Source organism: Amblyraja radiata, chromosome 13, assembly GCF_010909765.2.
Source record: "Amblyraja radiata isolate CabotCenter1 chromosome 13, sAmbRad1.1.pri, whole genome shotgun sequence".
Taxonomy (NCBI): domain Eukaryota; kingdom Metazoa; phylum Chordata; class Chondrichthyes; order Rajiformes; family Rajidae; genus Amblyraja; species Amblyraja radiata.
Window position 1 is genome coordinate 24,095,486 of NC_045968.1, and position 17,892 is coordinate 24,113,377.

The window sequence follows — 17,892 nt, forward strand, 5'->3', positions numbered from 1 at the left end:
AAGTTGTGGCGTGCACGGCAAGGAAAAGAGAGCAGGTTTTCTCCTGGTTATACTGGTCTCCGGGCAGGACTCTAGGTGGTATATCTGGTGGAAGCTGCTCCCGACCTTGCCTCCCTGCCCTTCTGCACTACTGCTATGATTTCTTGTTACAAACCACATTGCTTGTTAAGTATTCTGGGCAACGATTGTGCATCAGTGAGGGGGAAAGGGAGAGTAGAGGAATACAGAACATAAAGGAGTAACAGTAGGTTCTGAAAACTACAGTTTACGTTCTTTTTTCCCAATGAGCAAATGAAATTCACCGGTCAGCACTGGTGACAACCTACGAGAATCTACGACCTCCTGGCGACCCACTACCACTGCACCTACGGCACTAGAATTCTCGCTACTATCCATGGCGGCTCCATTCTGGTCGCCGTTAATTTTTCAACATATTGAAAAATTAGTGGAAACTAGAATGAAGCCGCGCCTAGTTCCGAGAATGCGGGAACTACTCACTACCATGAAGGCGACTCCCTGGCAACCACCCGCGAACATGTGGCGACCGCATACTCCTGTAGCCACCTAAAAAGTCACCTAAATGGGACAGGCCCATAATTTTAACAGTGCAGGAAGCTGAATGGGGTCAGAGTGGGATAAGTAGGAGTCAACCAAAGATCAGGGTCATTTTACAGACTGAGCACAGGTGCTCCACAAAGTGACCATCCAATCTGAGTTTGGTGTCATCAGTGCAGAAGACACTACATACTTAACACTGAATGCGGTAGGATGGATTAAAAAAGGTGTATGTTTGTGGTATGTATATAGACAGAGGTATATGATGAGGCATGTACTCTAACAGCATTTAAAAGACACTTGGACAAGTACACGGCTAGGAATGTTTCAAAGGCATATGGGTCAGAAATTTGCAAATGGGACAAACCTAGATGAGAATACCGCGGTTGGCATGGATGAATTGGTCTGGTTCCACCACGGAGCTGTCTGACTCCGTTACTTTAAGTGAACCACTACTTCACTTGGATGACCATTTGGATCCCTGCACACTGGAAAGGGAAGCGGTGAAAGGATAGATGTTGTACCTCCTCTAGATGCAAGGGAAAGTGCTGTAAGACTGAGAGACAGAAGGACAAGACCTCTATATGTAGCAGATTTCTAGCATCTGCAGTTTCCTGGCTTTAAATTCTGCCAAATGCACTGTCATGTTCAAGGATTGGGTTTTTTCCAACTTCTCCGCAGTTCCATTTATTTTCCATTTATCTGCTCAATTTCCATTCCTCTGCAGGCTGCTCATGACTGATGACTAGCAGCTCTCTCTGAATCACACATCTCTTCATTACTACTTTCATTAGTAAGTAGTAATGAAGAGGAAGCAGTAATAACAGGATATCACTGCCCCTGTGACCCATGAGAATTATCCACTATTCCATATCTTTCGCAACTTGGGCTGACATTTTTAAAAGATACTGGACCAAGTGCAGACTGCTGGTCCAGTTGGGTCTGCTTCCCCAACGCACCATCCCCTACCTGTAGCCCCCAAGAGAGGCGTGGTTCTCCAACTCAACCCGTTGGCGAAGGTAAGATTCGAGCACTCCTCAGCAAAGATCATAGCTTGTGAGCCTCCCACAGCACTGGAGTTGAAAAAACATTTCCAATCCCCAATTGCAATACCAATTGACCCTCCCCCTCCTGCTTGCCTGGAGCTATGATGGCAACATTGTTGCAAATGTCGGGTGCACTTGCTGTAAGATGCCATTGAGCTGAAAAGTTCAGAGTGATCCTGCCAGTGTTCCTGTCTTGCAACTTTGTATCAAAATGTGTTAGAAGCTGTGAGGATGATTTTTAACAGTAAAAACTATTTTAAATTCAAATATTTTAAAATATTTTCAGTAATGTCGAGAAATAAAGCATGAAATTTTCAGATGTAGATTTTGGGATAAATGTCTTTTTAAAAGATTTTACCGTTAGCGCGTCGTTTTTTTGAGAAGATGTGATTATATACACACATGAACTAACACACACACGAACAAACACATCCACATCCAAGATCTGACTTTTAATAGTTATATGATATGATGTGATATGATGACACAAGTGATGCCAATTGTGTGGCTCTTATAGCAGAAGATGAATTAATAATAGCACAGAAGATATCTTTCAAATGGCAAAGAATGTGATTTTTTCCTGAAATGATACTGGTATCAAAGAGACAAGATATGCTTGGCAGCATTCAGCCTAGGCACAATTACTGGTCAAGGATGAGTTAGTAATTGGATCCAACAGTTAACCTGACTGAAACCCACTAGAATTTGATTGTTGGAACAAATTCATAGCTCACCTCTTGGTCAAGGACTTTAGTACACCCCCTACACTGAACTATTAAACGATATAATAATAACAATATGGAAATAACTCCTCATCTGACTGACTAAGTGGAGATCATCAAACATGACCCTATCTCTCCTCACACTGGAAATACAATCAAGAGCATCTGGTAATATGATAGTAGTGGTGGTAAAGTCACTAGAACAGCAACCAGCATTCTGGACCACTCGATGCATTCAAATCCCATCAAGTTCTTTAATTTATTCCTAAATTCTACATTTACTCGGTGCATGGTTTCATCTGAGCCCGACAGAAATGAAGAAAGAAGGATCTGTAGAGGCTGGTTTACAGAAAAAAGACAAAAACTGGAGTAACAGTGGGTCAGGTAGCATCTCTGGAGAACATGGTGGTTTTGTGTTGGGACCTTTGTATCTTCCTTCTGCAATGTGCTGCAGTGCATGCAAATGAAATGTCAGCTTAGTTTAGAGATACAGCTCAAAAACAGGCCCTTCGGCCCATCTAGTCCACGCCGACCAGCGATCCCCACACATTAACACTACCCTATAAAACCCACGCGGTCGCAGGGAGAACGTACAGATTCCGTACAGATAGTAGTCGGAATTGAACCCGGGTCTCCAGAGCTGCAAATGCTGTAAGGCAGCAACTCTACCACTGCACAACTGTGCTTCCCCTGTTGTCAGGGCTATCTTCTTCTCCATCCATTTATGCCATTGCCATTGGTTAGAATCTACCTCTTTGACCCAAACAATTGGACATTAGCCAAAATATCTCCTTAAGTGGCTTGTTGTTAGTTTTCCTTGAATGCATTGGGACTTTATAAGTATTAATGATGTATATATCTACTGTAAATAGATATCTTTGTTAACAACTTCAAATGCAATGTGGTTATGGCTTATAACATAACACATATTTTCAGATGTGTACATGAATAATGAGCATGAGCACTCTGCCCCTCATGTCTGTTCATCATTTAGTAAGGTTATGACAGATGTATGGATAGGAAAGGCTTAGAGGAATATGGGCAAAATGTAGACAGGTGGAACAAACGTAGACTGAATATCTTGGTTGGCATCGGCAAGTTGGGCCAAAGGGCCTGTTTCCATACTCCGGGACACTGAATCTATGACCTTACCCACATCTCAGTCCATCTGCATTTACCTTTCACCACTCTGCTAATTATCAGTCTACCAATGTCTCAGATTGATGAATCGTGAAGAGAAAAAAATCCTTATCACTCTGTTTTAAGTGGCCAACTCCTTATTTTTTTAACAGTGACTCCTGAGTCCAAAAAAGCTTACAGGAGCCAACATCCTCTCCACAATTGTCTAGCGAAGACCTCTTCTTATGTTGTCTCTTACTCTTCAAAACACAAATGGATACAAGCCTTGCCTCTACAACCTTTTCTCATAAGACAGCTCACCCATTCCATGAATTAGTCTACAAACCTCTGACCCCCCTGTGCACTTACCTGCTTCATTAAATAAGGCCAGTGCTATACGCAGTATTCCAGCTGTGGTGTCCAAACACCTTGTGTAACTGAGATGTATCCTTATACTAGCCAGTTGCTGGATATGCAAACAGGAGTAATAACAGTCAGTAGCTATAGGGTTAACCAGCTTCCTTAGGAGGCAGAAATCAACAAACAGTTGCATCTGCTTTACAAAGCTGTAACATAAACTGAGCCAAGGACCAGAGAGCTGAATTTTACATGGCTTTTTGTTGTTGAGCATTTCTCTCGGGTGGTTTAAGAAAGATCATTGAATTTTAATGAGAAATACTATCTCAAGAATAACCTGTGGAAAGACATGGTTTAAACATCTGTTGTTTAAACTCAAAACGAGCTGTCAATCAACACACTAAAGCAAGGTGAAATACATTTAAGTCGAATGCCATACACTTAGTTAGTGATCCTGTCCTGTTATTCCATGCTGGATTATTCACCACTGTTTCGTGATTTTAAAAAAAGCACAGTGTGATCAGCTGGCATGTCACCACCTCGCCTTCCGAGGCCAAAGCCCTTTGATTTCCTCTCTTCCGACCAACTCTCCATCCCCGATGGTCAGCAACGTCTGAGTCACTGCAGGCTGTGAATAAGGTTTAGGCCATTTAGAACGGAGATGGGGAAAAACTTTTTCACCCAGAGAGTTGTGAATCTGTGGAATTCTCTCCTTCAGATGGCAGTGGAGGCCGATTCTCTGGATGCTTTCAAGAGAGAGTTAGATGGAGCTCTTAAAGATAGCAGAGTCAAGGGATATGGGGAGAAGGCAGGAATGGGGTACTGATTGTGGATGATCAGCCATGATCACAGTGAATGGCGGTGGTGGCTCGAAGGGCCAAATGGCCTACTCCTGCACCAAAACCACCTATTGTCCTTTCATAGAAACATAGAAAATAGGTGCAGGAGTAGGCCATTCGGCCCTTCAAGCCTGCACCGCCATTCAATATGATTATGGCTGATCATCCAACTCAGTATCCCATCCCTGCCTTCTCTCCATACCCCCTGATCCCTTTAGCCACAAGGGCCACATCTAACTCCCTCTTAAATATAGCCAATGAACTGGCCTCAACTACCTTCTGTGGCAGAGAATTCCACAGATTCACCACTCCCTGTGTAAAAAATGATTTTCTCATCTCGGTCCTAAAAGACTTCCCTCTTATCCTTAAACTGTGACCCCTAGTTCTGGACTTCCCCAACATCGGGAATAATCTTCCTGCATCTAGCCTGTCCAACCCCTTAAGAATTTTGTAAGTTTCTATAAGATCCCCCCTCAATCTTCTGAATTCTAACGTGTACAAGCTGAGTCTATCCAGTCTTTCTTCATATGAAAGTCCAGCCATCCCAGGAATCAGTCTGGTGAACCTTCTCTGTACTCCCTCTATGGCAAGAATGTCTTTCCTCAGATTGGGAGACCAAAACTGTACGCAACACTACAGGTGTGGTCTCACCAAGACCCTGTACAACTGCAGTAGAACCTCCCTGCTCTTATACTCAAATCCTTTTGCCATGAATACTAACATACCATTTGCTTTCTTCACTGCCTGCTGAACCTGTATTCCTACTTTCAATGACTGGTGTACCCAGGTTTCGTTGCATCTCCCCTTTTCCTAATCGGCCACCATTCAGATATTCCCTGCATGTGGAACCCATTGCCACAGAGGGCTGTGGAGGCCAAGTCAGTGGATATTTTTAAGGCAGAGATAGACAAATTCTTGATTAGAACGGGTGTCAAGGATTATGGGGAGAAGTCAGGAAAATGGTGTTAGGTGGCAGAAATCAGCCATGATTGAATGGCGGAGTAGACTCGATGGGCCGAATGGCCTAAATCTATTCCTATATATTGTGAACTTATGCAAGGTCAGTAAATCCATCTACTCCCTCTGATTCTGTTCTATTCCCACCATTTGCACAGACACTTTGGCCAAAATTTAATTTTGATCCCTTAGAGTGTGGAGGAAACCTCCTCCTGCGCTTTGATTGAGGGAAAACAGCGTAATAATGAAGTAAAACAGGCATGCAGTTCGATATTGCCTTTCACAATTTACAATGATTTACAAAACTACACTCTGTAGACAGACAGTGGAACAATATGGGAATTGTAGCACCCAATTTACACCTAACAATCCCCACAAACAGTCGCATAGTGATGACCGTATTAACTTATATCAATCATGTCGGTCGACAAGGGCCAGAAAATCGGTGGAAACATTTCTACTGTGATTCAGAGTCCACGGTTCCTTGCAGAAAGTTGTGAATGTGGCCCAGAAAATCACACAAACCCACCTCCCAACCATCGATTCCATCTACATTTCATGTTGCCTTTGGAAATAATCTTTTTCACCCGGTCATTCCCTCTTCTCCCATCTCCTGTTGGACAGAAGACACAAAACCTTGAAAGCACATACCACCAGATGCAGGAACAGCTTCTCTGCTGTTAACAGACTACTGAAGGGTCCTCCCATAAGCCGGGGTGTAGTCCCAATTTTCCAACCTAACTCATTGCAGACATTTTCTTTGTAATAGTAATGCTATAATGCTGAAACACCATACTGTGCACTCTGGTATTTCTCTCTTTGCACTACCTGTTGAAATTGTACATAACTCGATTGTACTCGTGTATAGTTGATTCGTCGAGATTACACGCAAACAAAGACTTTCACTGCAGCTTGGTACACATGACAAATATAAACCAATTCCAATGCTTGATATCATTTTGAAGGAGTTGCCCAAGACTCAGCTTTTTATTTAATGTGGACCTCCGATAGTGAAGCTCTCCCTTGATAATTCACTATGAAAGCAGCCTGGGTCTTTGTGTTCAGGATGCCAAAATGAGATGTGAAGAGTCTGCTCATTAAATCAGTTCAAAACATTGTAACATCTTCTCCTTTCATTTTTCTCCATCCCTTTCCATCCCCACAAATACTTACTCACTGGAGTATTGAGTGCTAGACTCTTGAGGTTATTTTGAGTTATTTTCCATTTTTATAATGTAGCTCCCACCTCCCCCACTCTTGAAGCAATATCTGCCTTGTATCCAAAAGAGAATTTTCAGCCGAATGACTGGGTGATAATGGTCTACATGGAGCCCATCATGAATGCTTAATGACCCACAGTTCATATAACTCAATGGGGATTTCGCTAATCTGGGAATGGTGATGGAAGTGAACGTAATCCAATGAAGGTTGTTATGGCACAATGGTAAAATGTGGCCAGCATTATTAGCACAAATGGGTTAAATCAGCAGAGGTAGCAATGCAGCCGTATTTGCCATTCTGGTAGGAAGTCTGTTATTTTTACCCTTTCTGGCGAGAGGCAATTCTAACACAATATTCTGGGTCAGTTGATGCAATACGTCAGACCATGAATGAACATGGTTTTCAACGCCTTGTGCAAGTGAGACACCATTCACAGAAAACACAGTGTTAAAAAAAAATATTTTGAAAAGAAGCTGGGTAAATATTTGAAAGCAAAGTGAGTAAAGATAAATTAAGAAAGGTGTTAGAATCAGAAACTAGTTACTGGCACAGGAATCTTGCTTTCCACGGGTGTGATGATCTCTGAGCTTTTGAGGCAATGGTTGATGATATTCAGGTGGATAGCACACAGGCCAAGGAGGAAATAATTAATCTGCCATCACAATGACCTACAACGATAGTGTGGCTGTAGAAATAATGAACAGCAGATGCTGATTTACAAAAAATGACACAAAGTGCTGGAGCAACTCAACGGGTCAGGCAGCATGGCTAGAAAACACAGATAGGTGACATTTTGAATCAGAACCCTTCTTCTAACCTGCTGAGTAAAGGGCCTGTACCACTTTCACGACCAAACTCTGCGAGCTTGTCCTTGACATACTCGCAGCATGGGCGTCACAAGACCGTAGGAGGTCGTAGGTAGGTCGTGATGCTAGTCGTAGGTACTCGTGGCATCAAGTAGGTCGGGGCGTTTTTCTAGCCTGATGAAAAATGCCCACGAGTAAAAAAGGTTGTGAATTAGGTCGTAAAAGTGGGACAGGCCCTTTACTGCAGCACTTTGTGTCCAATATTGCGGCCGTTTTAAGGGTGGACTGGGCTCCGATCCCTATCATTAAGATCACTGTCTGCAATCAGAGCAAAATGTATTAAAGGAAGAACTGCTCGAATTACAATTTTATTGTTGTGAATGAACTGTTGTAGGAGCGTGCTGCTAAGCTAAATATCACCTTACTCTCAGTCACACCACATCCCAGGAATGACACATTCTGCTGATGTGAGATCATGAGGTTACAATTTCAGGGCCATTCAGTTCAATATATCTATTTCTTTCTACTGCGCTTGTCAGGATACAGATGGGTGGTGTGAAATTGTTTGAATTGATTTACTAAAGATCGTGTTGGAAAGAAAGAGGTTAGTGGAGCCTTGATAACGAGGTATTAGAATATCCGAGAGTCAAGTCAAGTCAAGTCACTTTTATTTATATAGCACATTTAAAAAACAACCCTCGTTGGCCAAAGTGCTTTACATTTGTATAAGAATAGTATAACAAACAACAGTGGTTCATAGATTAAATACAGACATCACTACATACATATAGCTCTCGCTCAGAGGACGTCAAGAAAGGCTTGGGAGTAGAGATGAGTTTTTAGTCTCGACTTAAAGGAGTCGATGGAGGGGGCAGTTCTCATGGGAAGAGGGATGCTGTTCCACAGTCTAGGAGCTGCAACCGCAAAAGCACGGTCGCCCCTCAGCTTATGCCTAGACCGCGGGATGGTCAGCAACCCAAGTCGGCCGATCTGAGGGACCTGGAGGTGGTGTGGTGCATAAGCAGACTTTTAATGTAGGTGGGGGCAAGCCCATTGAGGGCTTTGTAAACATAAAGGAGGATCTTGAAATTTATTCGGAACCACACAGGGAGCCAGTGGAGAGAGGCCAGAATCGGGGTGATGTGGTCCCTTTTTCGGGTGCCCATCAGGAGTCTCGCTGCGGCGTTTTGGACCAGTTGCAGGCGGGACAGGGAAGATTAGCTGATGCCGGTGTAAATGGAGTTGCAGTAATCTAGGCGGGAGGAGATAAATGTGTGGATGAGTGGGTATGTATCTATATCTATATATCTACACAGAGGGCATTTATTTAGAAGAACGTGTCAAAGAAGGGCAGGCTGGTCGAGGACCTTTGCGTTGTGGATGTTAAATGTTAGGCCCATCTTCCCATGTGTTGCAGTGATTTAGTTTAGTTTATTGTCACGTGTACTGAGGTACATTGAAAAGCTTTTATTGTGTGCTAACCAGTCAGCGGAAGGACAATACATGATTACAATTGAGCCATTCACGGTGTACAGATACATGATAAGGGAATAACGTTTAGTGCAAGGTAAAGCCAGAGAAGTTCGTTCAAAGAAAGTCTGAGGGTCTCCAATGATGGTCTTGCGGTCTTGGATGGAGCTGTTCCCAAACCAAGCTGTGATGCATCCCTATAAAATCTTTCCTTTGGCACATCTGTAGAAGTTGGTGAGAGTTGGTGAGAGTTGTTGGGGACAAGCCTTCTAAGGAAGTAGAGGCGTTGGTGTGCTTTCCTGGTTGTTACTTCAATATGGGTGGTCCAAGAGAAGTTGTTGGTGATGTTTACTCGAAGAAATTTGAAGTTTTCAACCATCTCTACTTCGGCACCATCAATACAAACTGGGGTACGATGTACCAGTTTCACTTCCTGAAGTCAATCACTATCTCTTGTCTTTGCTGACAATGAGAAAAAGATTGTTGATTCGACATCACGACACGAGGTTCTCAAACTCCTTCCTGTACTCCGTCTCATCATTATTTGATATCCGGCCCACAATAGTAGAGTCGTCTGCGAATTTGTAAATTGAATTAGATTTGTACATGGCTGCAGAGTGGTGCGTGTACAAGGAGTAAAGAAGGGGGCTGAGAATGCATCTTTGCGGAGCACCAGTGTTGAGGATTATCGTAAAGGATCCTCTATCCCCTATCCCCTATCCCAGATCCCCTATCCTTACTGATTGGGGTCTGTTGGTCAGGAAGTCGAGGGTCCAGTTGCAGAGATGAGTGTTGATTCCAAGTCCTGTGAGTTTGGTGATGAGCATAGATGGTATCAACCATGGAGCTCAACCTCTGAGTGCATGCAAATGCTAGCACCATCTATACATTTTAGCTCAATTATTGAGGATTAGGTGACCTTCATACTGAAGCACAGTTATCATTAGTTTCATTGTTTACCATTAGTTCTGAAGATTAGCTCACTCCTTCAAAGGGTTATCTTGGAGGAAAAGGGTGCTTGATGATCAAGAGGCAGCGTGAGGTATAAATGGAGTGAATGGAAGGGAGACTGGTTTGTGTGATGGTCTGGGCTGCATCCACAATTTCTTGTGGTCTTACGGTTTTGGATGGTCTTGGATTGCAGGAGCCTGAAGACTGCAACAACCAAGTTCAGGAATAGGTCCTTCCCCACAGCCATCAGGCTATTAAACCTGGCTCGTACAAAACTCTGAACATTAATAGCCCATTATCTGTTTATTTGCACTTTATCAGTTTATTTATTCATGTGTGCATATATTTATATAATGGTATATGGACACACTGATCTGTTCTGTAGTCATGCCTACTATGTTCTATTGTGCTGAAGCAAAGCAAGAATTTCATTGTCCTGTCAAGGACACATGACAATAAACTCTCTTGAATCTTGAATCTTGAGATACAAAACTTTGGTCTACTGGGAAACTGATCTCTGCAGCTTCTGTGTGCATCTGAGACCTGGACCTTCTGCAGAAGGCTCCTCGATGGACTGGAAAAGTATCTCCAATGTTGCCTCTGCAAAATCTAACAATTCACTGGTAGGGATAAGCAAACCAATGTCAGTGGCCTCCCTATTATTGAGGTCTGAATACACTCAATTGGCTACAATTGCAAACTACATTGTCTGCATGTTCAGAGCCAGACCCCCAAAACATGCTCTGTTGTGAGCTCCTGCACAGGCGGAGATTACCAGTGGTTTAGAAAAGATTCAAGAATATGTTTGCACCCTTCTTGAAAGATTGCAACATCCCTATAGACCCCTGATCCATGATCATTCAGATGGTAAGGGAGTATCTGAGATCATACTGGAAGTCTCAAGTCCATGATTTGGAGTCACATAGAAACCCACAGATAATGTTGTTGACTCAACAACAATTGCAGAAACTTAAGAATCAAGTTAACACCAAAGAAAACGAGAGAATGTAAAAATGTTTGGGATGAAATTCTGTATGTTCTTTTGCATATAACCATGGAGCACAGACGCATTGGCCTATCTTGTCCATATCCACTATCAAGTCGTCATCAATGCCATGCCCCATTTACTCATTCTTGGTGCGTAGTCTTTTTTAACCATGGCAATTCAAAAGTTGCCGAGATACTCTTTAGATATTGTGAGAGTCTCTGCCTTTACCACCATCCCAGGCTGTCTGCTCCAGATCCCAACTACCCTCGGGTGAAAATATTTTTTCCAAATCTTCTCTAAGTCTCTTACTCCTTATCTTAAACCTATCCTATCACATTAAAAAAACTTATGCTGTGGGGTAAATAAATAACCATTCTTTACCCCATCCAGGCCCCGACTAACATCTGATTTATGCTATTTTTTCTGCGTTTCTGCTCCTCATCTTCTACAGCACGGAATATAGGAAGTTCCTTCACTCTCTCTTAAAGAATCTCAACAATCCACATTGAAGCTGGATGGCTATTGCACGCTGTGTACATTTTGATTGTTCTAGTCTGCCTCACAACTTGGACCTTGCACCAAAATCTTTCCTATGGCAAGGACACAAGCCAGGTTGACGGTGTAGTGATGTCAATGTTATACAGATAGCACCATGGAAGTAATTTAATTAAAGCAAGATCCCACTCGTAGTAAGGTCAGAATACTTTCTTAAAATGAAAAAACTATATTTTCCAACATTCTGGGATGAGTTCCAATGCTTTTCTTTAGACTGATGGGAGTCTCAGATTTACCTATCATCATTCTTAAGGGGTTGGGCAGGCTAGATGCAAGAACATTTTTCCCAAAGTTGGGGAAGTCCAGAACCAGGGGTCACAGTTTAAGAATAAGGGGTAGACCATTTAAGATTGAGATGCGGAAACACTTTTTTACACAGCGAGTTGTTAATCTGTGGAATTCTCTACCACAGAAGGTAGCGGAGGCCAATTCACTGGATGTTTTCAAGAGAGAGTTAGATAAGCTCTTATAGATAATGGAATCAAGTGATATGGGGAGAATGGGATACTGATTTTGGATGATCAGCCATGATCATATTGAATCACGGTGCTGGCTAGAAGGGCCTAATGGCCTACTCCTGCACCTGTTTTCTATGTTTCTATCTGTAAAACGAGTTAACCGTGCAGCACCCATACAGTATTGCACTTCAGTGGCAGCCTGGAGTTTTGTGCTAGAGATTCTGGGTAGCATTTGAATCCATCACCATTAGATGCAAATCTGTTGCAAGTTTAGTGTTTAGATGCAAGTGAAGTGATGCCATAAGTTTTTACCAAATTACCTTCATGAGTTGGGGAAGATTTACCTGGAATTTTATGGATTCGCCAGAAGATTGAGTGAGTCAAGGAGATTCTATGGCAGAACCACCTCTTGGGGTCTGTAGACAACATAGGCTTGAACGAACTTCTTCGACACTTGTTTCTAGGCATGGATGTGCGTGATAATGAGTGGAGAAGAGTGCCATAGTTTTCATGATGATCATCCATCATTGTTGTGCCCTATGAAGCTCTGTATTTACTAAATAACTACACAAGGGAACAGGATGTAACAAGTGGATCACATTCCTCATTAAACATAGAATACCGATCAGGTTTCTGAGCTCAGACATAGTGGCCACAGAAACCGCTACAATCACAGTCGGTTGCTGCGTCTGGTCCTTTTAACCACTGCCCAACACACTGGGACAATAACATTGTAAGATAAGAGAATGAAGGAGTTGATTGAATGTATTCAATTCCAAGCGTTCTGTGTGAAAGGAGTTGCTATGTCTCTCTTTGGGTCTTGTCAGTTGGGAATTAGTGACTAGAATGCCCCAGTGAGTAACCCGGTGAAGTTTCTTTGACCTGGTCATTCAATGCACATTTGGTCTACTTGACCAAATCTCTTTGTGCATGCGTGGATGTGGTCTGATAAACATGAATGGAATATTTTGTGTGGAGGGTTGAATGCCATTTATAGAGTGAAGAGATGATTGAGTATAAGGACATAAGGGCAATCTAGGGGGGGGTGAGAGATTGCAACCTTCACCCTGTGGTCCGCCCTGTTTCGACAAATGCAATCAACCCGGCGTGCACAATCAAATAAGATCAAATAGAACGTTGTCCTACAAATTTAGGCTGTGCACGCCATACGCAAGAAGAAGAAGGGCAATCTAGGAAAAGGTTCAGTTGTTCATTTCTGTGGCCAGCATCAAGTTGTGAAACTACCAGAGTCACTATAGTGACACATTTCTGAGTCCCTTTAACAAGTCACCACACTCTCTGAATGGCTTGCATCAGAGTTGATGCAGAACAAAAGGTTTCTGTGATCAGTCCTGCTGAGATCCTGAGCGGGTTGATCTGGAGTGAAAGACATCAAGCTCTAATCATGTAGCGACAGGGAACTGTTGATGCTGGTTTACATAAAAACTCTCAAAGTGCTGGAGTAACTCAGTAGGTCAGGCAACAACTTTGGAGAACTTGGCAGGTGTCATTTTGGGTCACTTCTACATGTCTATCCATAAAGATCGTGACCTGTAACGTTACCTATCCATGTTCTTCAGAGATGCTGCCTGACTCGCTGTTACTCCAGCACTTGTTTTCCCACTCACTATCAGTTTGCTTTACTAAAAAGTGTTAGGTTTTCAGATTCTCACTGGTAAAGGAGTTGGTGTGTTCAGTGAATGTCTGACTCCTGATTTTTCTCCACGGAGCTGATGTCTCCTGTTCATTTGAGCGGGGACTGCCATCCTTGTATCAGGTTTGAACTGGCACAGATCCAGTGATCACTTGCCCTGCCTGAGAGGAGGGAGGCTTGCAGACATTCACGATGCCCTATGAGATCCCATGAATGGTCCATGATGCAGCAGGTGAGGGACGGGCAGAAGATGCCACAGCTGGCACATGCTGGAAACCTGGAGTTCCACAAGGATACCTGGGTAAGCTCTGGCATTAGTACTGGTATTGGAGTGGTAAATCTGTCCCACAAAGGCAGGTATCCAACAATCTAGTCAACAGGGTGGGTTTAAGGTGGGGAAGAAGTATAGAGATAAAGGTGCTGAGGTGTGTTGTTAGTAAAGGTGGGTGTCAGACATTAGTCCCAGGCAGCTGAAGATAAGTCTGTAAATTGTTTAAAATGCATTTAAGCACAGTTAAAATGGACAATGGAGCAATTCAGAGGTCTTGGAGAACTAGCGAAGGGAGGAAAATTAATTTTTTTAATGAATTGCTTTCGGAGTTGATAGCTATTTTCCAAGACTTTAGCAAAGTCCAATGATGCCTAATGAACTATTAAAACTCTGTAAAACCCCACCTCAATACAGTATTAAAACTCAGCAAGGGCAGAGAATAATCTGACTGGCTAGCACATTGTTGAACAAAGCTATTGCAAGGATATCTATTCCTGACAGTTCTGGTCCCTTCAGTTTAGCTGTGTGCTCATTTGGTTGCCTCAGCTCTGTATGTAGGATAACAGGAACATCACTTAAGTAGGAAACAATCTCATATATTTTAAAACCCTTTCTTTGTCTCAGAGTGACACAAGAGAAGAGGAGAGCAGTGATGCTGAGCAGGGAGAATGTAGCCCGCCACAAAAGCTTCAGTATCTCGCTCTGAACTGGCTCTTGACTGATGAGTTAATTAGGCACCCGATCCCCCATTAAATAATTGAGTGGCTGCTAATTACAGCTCCATAATCCGGTGCTATAGTCTTTATAACTCAGGCCATTTCAAGACACAATAGATATGGGAATCTAATCGGCAACTGTAGCAGAGAGAATATCAAGCCAAGAACAGAGGAAGGAATGTCTGTTGTTATTTAGGCAAGATTCAGCTTTCAGTTGGTCTGTAATACATACTAAATCAGTGAGCTGAGTGACCCTGACTCCAGCAGACAGTTCAACAGTAAACTCTGCACAGCCAACGGTTTTAGGATTGGGATGGTGAACAGTATCACTTCAGTTTCAGGTAATGTCAAATACCAAACAATGTAAACCCCCTGACCTTTCCTGAAATTGTGTTACAATTAACTGGAAGTGATTGCTGGTTGAGAAGATTAATCCATCCATAGCGACTGAGTACTGCTTGTGTGATTGACTAGCACATTGAGCAAGCACTTGGTAATGGGTAAGCGTTGAGTGTAACCTATGAGTTGATGGAATGTAATTGCGGAATTGATGGAATGTAACTGCGGAGTTGATGGAATGCAACGGCTGAGCAACTGCTGAATAACTGAGGATGTTGTTAACGGGCAGGCATTCTGAAACGGCGAAGTGGGTGCTGTAAGCAGAGTGCCATGTAACTGAGGAGTGGCATATAAGACCAAGCATGTAACTAGGAAGCATCTGTGAGGGGCAATTTGTATATAGCTGAACATCAGCATGAGGTGGGTTAGCACAGTGTGACTTGCAGATTGCTGCTTAATGAGTGGATGCGAAAGAATGTACGGTAAAGGGTGAGCGTTGTGGAACTGAGGAGCACTGTATATGGTGAGCGTTGCATTACTGGGGAACTTTGCGTAATAGGGAAGCACCGTGTAATTGTGGAACGGGTGAATGGTCAGTACTTGGTGGAGAATTAAAAAATTCATGGATGAATTTCTTTGACTTAATGACATTGTGCAGAGGGCAAAGAGCAAGTGAGAATTAACTTTGTGTAAGGGAAGATTTTTTAATTTCTGTAATCAGTCAGTCAGTTGTGTTAATTCCATTCTTAAGTACTGGCAAAATGATGTCACTTTTGAAAACTGTTTCTGTAACAATACCCGTTGGTTATTTATGGTTTCTTTATCAAGCATCGGTATTGATGGTGAAGATTCACTTGGTAGTGTTTTGCCACTCGACGTTAAGGATTGAGTCCGAGGACAATTGAGTCATAGCCAGACAGCAGGGAAGCAGGCTCTTTGGCCCACTGACTCTGCACTGACGACACTAAAACTCCAATAATCCACTCTCCAACCATTTGGAAATCCCGATGGTTCAACATCTGGCTCACCAGGTGATATTTGTACTTTTCACTCACCCTGTGCTCCCTCCCTGCTCACCGGGCCTGGATGTTCTTAAGCAGGCACTTGGGCCGTGGATCACACGTACCCTTTCACTTGGTCCATCCTTGTTAAACACACAGAGTAGGGGAATTAAGAACCAGGTTTAAGGTGAGGGGGGAAAGATTTAACAGGAACCTGAGGAGTAAATTTTTTTACACAAAGGATATGGGTACATGGGACGAGATGCTGGAGGAGGTATTCGAGGCAGGTACTATCGCAATGTTTAAGAAACATTTAGACAGGTACATGGATAGGATATTTAGAGGGATATGGGCCAAACGCAGGCAGTAGGACTAGTGTAGATGGGGCATGGTGGTCGGTGTTGGCAAGTTGGGCCAATGGGCCTGTTTCCATGCTGTATGACTCTATGACTCTCTATGACTCTCTATGACTCTATGGCTGTTTCTCATGCACCCTTTGACCTTAATAGGTTCATTTAAATGTTACCGTGTAACATCATTTTAAAAACGGAATTAGAAGTGTTTTAGACTATTAATAAAAAAATGTGCAATAGTCCAGAAAATCTGCTGTTTGGGCATCATTCAGTTCTAGTGTGCTAGATTAACCGAGTTAGTCGTTGCATCAAACAGCATGTAAACAGGCCCTTCGGCCCAACAACTCCACGCCAATCAAGATGCCCCCCCTAAACTATTTCCATTTTCCCCCATTTGGCCCATACCCATCTGAACTATTCTATCCATGTACCTATCCAAGTGTCTTTTAAATGCTGTACCTGCCTCAACTACCTCCCCTGGAAGCTACCCATTACCCTCTGAGTGAAAACGTTGCCCCTTAGGTTCATATTAAATCTTGCTCCTCTCACCTTAAACGTATATCCTCTTGCGTTTGATTCCCCTATTCTGGGTAAAAGACACTGTGCATTCTGCGGTCTGAAGAAGGGTCTCGACCCGAAATGCGACCCATTCCTTCTCTCCAGAGACCCGATATCTCATATTTCCTTCAGTTTGTATTAATTTGGTTTGTAATATTGTATAATGCCCGCACTTTTCCGAGATAGGGGACTCCAAGTACTCACACCTATTTAGAGGAATGAAATCTGAGTACTGACCAGATGATCCATTGCAGCAAATTTGGATCTAATATACCAGCCCCCTCATCTAATTCCTTGAAATAGATTGTAAATGGCTGAGACCCCAGCATGGATCATGATGAAGCTCCAATAGTCCGAGGCTTGCAACACAAAAATTGTCCATTCATTCCAACTCTAGGAGTTAAAAACTTTAGATTTAGTTTTTAGTTTTAGAGGTACAGCATGGAAACAGGCCCCATCAATGTACAAAGTCCACCCCGACCACTGATCACTCATTCATATTAGTTCTATATCCCACTTTCCCAACAACTCCCCACATACTTGGGGCAATTTCACAGAGGGCAATTAACCTCCAAATTCGCTTGCCTTTTGGATGTGGATGGAAACCAGTCACAGTGAGAACGTACAAACTCTGCACAGACAGCACCTGAGGTCAGGATTGAACCCTGGTCTCTGGCGCTGTGAGGCACCAGCTCAACCAGCTGCTTCACTGTGCATAGAAATGACCTCCATCAGATGAAATCCAATTTAGGTTAAGGCTTTCTCTCTTAAGGCTTTTTCAGTCTAAATGTGCTACATCATTAACTACCCTCCCCTATCACTTACTAACTGAAACCTCTAAATGCTATTGGGAAAAACAGCATGCCTTTCCCAGGTTTTCCAAATGCCTTGTTACAGGGCCCCTTACAATAGATTATAAGATTTGATCATAAGATCATAAGTGATATGAGCAGAAT

General features: G+C 42.9%; 1 protein-coding gene across 1 annotated transcript in view; it reads left to right on the top strand.

Annotated features, from left to right (window-relative positions):
* espnl (espin like) overlaps positions 1 to 17,892 on the top strand; it is a 54,756-nt gene that overhangs the window by 28,075 nt on the left and 8,789 nt on the right. The window lies entirely within an intron of this gene.